This window comes from Acinonyx jubatus, chromosome C2, assembly GCF_027475565.1.
Source record: "Acinonyx jubatus isolate Ajub_Pintada_27869175 chromosome C2, VMU_Ajub_asm_v1.0, whole genome shotgun sequence".
NCBI lineage: Eukaryota > Metazoa > Chordata > Mammalia > Carnivora > Felidae > Acinonyx > Acinonyx jubatus.
This window is the reverse complement of record NC_069384.1, coordinates 71103590-71106851: the sequence shown is the minus strand read 5'-3', so window position 1 is coordinate 71106851 and position 3262 is coordinate 71103590.

Sequence of the window (3262 nt, the reverse complement as noted above, 5' to 3'; positions counted from 1 at the left end):
AGAGGGGCTCCTGGGTGGCTCAGTCGGTTATGTGTCTGACTTCAGCTCAGGTCACGATCTTGTGGTTCATGAGTTTGAGCCCCACATCAGGCTCAACTTGAGCCTGCTTAGCATTATGTCTCCCTCTCTCCCTGCCCCTCCCCCACTCACATTTTGTCTCTCTCTCTCTCAAAAATAAATAAACATTAAAAAAATTAGAAAACAAAACAAAGGGACAGGCAGGGAAAGGCAAACCTGAGACATAATGCAATGACACGGGGCTGGTAATGACAAACCTGTTACCCGTCCCTAGTGGCTCCTAGAACCTCAAGGCAGAGGTTTGTGTAGAAAGGACCACCTTCAGAGGAGTATGAACTTTGGTTTTGAGTGCAGCCAGTTCGAGACAAATCCATAGGGAACGACAGGAGAGTGAACACCCTGACCTCACTATCTTCCTTCTCTCTGATCTGCCAAGGCTCCTTCTTAGCCAAGTACAATCGGAAACCAGAGAGCAAGGAAGCCCATTAGTTTCACCTCCTGGGGCAGGACAGAGAAGGGTGGAGAGTGGATCTGGAAGGGCAAATGCAAGATAACTGGCACGTTAAACAAACAAAGCGGGCTCTGTATGGATCAACGATGACCAAAGATGACCGGTGATATGAAACAAGGTTATAGTTTACCCAATTTTTTGCAATGAGGGTCCTCAAAAAAAAAAAAAAAAATCAGTTGACCTCTCCTAGTAACATTTTGTGCCTCTAGAAAAATCTTAAGCTTTTTTTTTTCTTATGACTGAGTTTTCAAGGTCCAAATTACTATTACTCGTGTTGATAGTCCAATCTCTGACATTATGTATCTTTGATTCTGTCTATTCTGGCATGTAGCAGCTGGAGGTGGCCCCCCCTTCCCATCCACTGAGGAAGAACCACTTGGTGCTCAATCTGGCTGTCTGGGAGGCCTTAGGCAGACACCATTCTGGTCCCGCCGGGGAACTCAGTACAGGCTCTGTGGGTCCTCGTGCCTATCACCCACCCAGAGTGGACAGTACTCTTCTCTGCAGGTGGAGGGAGAGGTGGGCAAAGGAGGATAAAGATACAGAATTTGCTGGGGAATCATAGCTCAGGACTGGCTGCAGAAATCCACCTGCTGTTGTCATTCCTCTCACCATACTGAAAGAAACCTAGGAAATCACCTTTGGACCCTAGCGATGGACCAATCAACTTAGAAAAGGCCACAGCCTTCTGAAGTTACTACCACAGGCAGGAGTAGAGCTCTGTCCTAACGTCCTTGCAATTTGCCATTCTCCAAGACTAGGCCCTAAGGACAGGTAGAGTGGGTGGTGAGCTACACGGTGTGAATTGAGTGGCTTCAAAAGGCCTGCCAGACCCCAGACTATCTCCCTTGCTGGCCTGAAGGCCTCCCTGAAGTTTCCATTACTTGAGTCATTCCTTTATGCTAAGAATTTGCTTCAAGAAGTCCTCTGCTAAAATGTACATGCTGCTTGAGGGTGTGGTGCACATTTGTCTTTCTTTTTTTTTTTTTTTTCCGTCTTCTCAACATTGAACTTCCCTTCCTGTTTTGAGAACTCCACCCTGTATAGTACTTATAGGAAGCAGAACCCATTTTCTACCACCAGGGCAGGGGCATATGACCTAAGGTCAACCGACCAGGTCCACTTGCTCCAGACCGTGCATCAGGAGCTAGTGATACAAGAGAGCAGAATTTGGGAGGCCACGTATTTTGGCAGTGGGTGGCAGCTGTGGCAGTGGCCCTGTCCAGAGCGGTCCGTGGCGGCAGGGCAAACTGTGGTGCCCAGCAGTAAAGGGGTGGCCGCAGTCATGTCTTCACATTTATTGTCTGTGGCATGATTTGGGCTGCAGTCAGAACGGCTGTGTAGCATCCGGGTCTCTGCCCATTTCCCAGCTCTGTCCCTCAGCCTTCCCAGAGAGTCCGGAGCTTCCCAGTATCCCTTTACTGAACCCCCATGCTGCTTAAATCAGACAGAGTCATCTTCAGTTGCAAGAAACTAAGATCATGAACTGATAGGAGGGGTGACACGTTAACTCAAGAGAAACCGTAAATGTACAAGCCGCAGATAGACTCATTTGTCTAATTAGCTGGTTGTCACCCTGGGAAACAGCAGAATCCCGGGAAAAAAGTGTTTGTGTTGATGCGGGAAGAAATTAGGGGCGGCTGGTCTTATGGACTTGGGGTGACGGGGCTCGCCCAGGACAGCGCCGGACGGAGGCTTCAAGGCGACCTGGGGGACATACGAGGCTCGAGGCTGGGACAGTGCCGGCTGGAGAGAGAGACACAATGGCAGGAGAGATGGAGGGGCAATGCCGGCAACATCTAACACAGGCTGACACAGTGCTTGGGTGCGGAGCCTGACTGGAACGGCCTTTTCTGCCTTTGTAGAGTGGCCAAGGGAAGTTTCTGCTTTGTCAAATTAAGACCACTGTTTTTATCTCTCTGATTTGCCTAAACATTTCTGCTGACATGTAGTCTTCACGGTAATAGTAATCAACTCGTGGGATTTCCATCCTCTCCCCACCTCCTCCCCCCTCCCCCCCACCCCTGCATGTAGCCCCTTTATGATTTGATAAACAGGGATACAAAGTGCAAGGACAGCATAAATTCTAAACTACCGAAAGGGCGAGGCCTGTGTCTTCATTGTCTTTTCCCCACAGAGGAGCACAGAAATCGTTCCCTGTTCGCTGAGGGAAGGAGGCGAAGGAAACTAGGAATGTAGTGAGTGCACATATACTCAAAGTCGGCTGAGTAGTTGTCTGTGGTTTTTGTGAAGAGTGGGGGCTGCCTACAAGTTAGCAGAAGTTGCTCCTTTCTACATTTCTCTTCACTTTCCCTCAAACAAGAGCTGTGCCTGGTGTTCAGTTCACTACACGAATGAACTCAGGGCCCAGGTGTTGTTCTCTTTTTTCCATGAAAGGGTCATGCCTGCCTGCAGAGACCACAGGTGTGAACCCAGGGCACTCCGACAGGACCCAGGACTGCTCTGGCTGCAGCGACAATGCAAGCCAAGACAAGAGGTGAGAATTCTCACCTCAGACTCCCGGCTCTGCTCTGAAATTCTTGTTCTTGGTGAACTGGTGAACCCCCAGGGCACTGTCTCTCGCCACCCACAGGACATGCTCTTGGGGTTGTTTTTGCCTGAACTGGCACCCTTTCTAGCCAGCTCCATGGATGTCACCAAGGGAAGGACACTGCAAAGTAATCTAAGTGAAACTACCAAAAAACATTAAAGAAAGAAAAAACACAAGGCGAG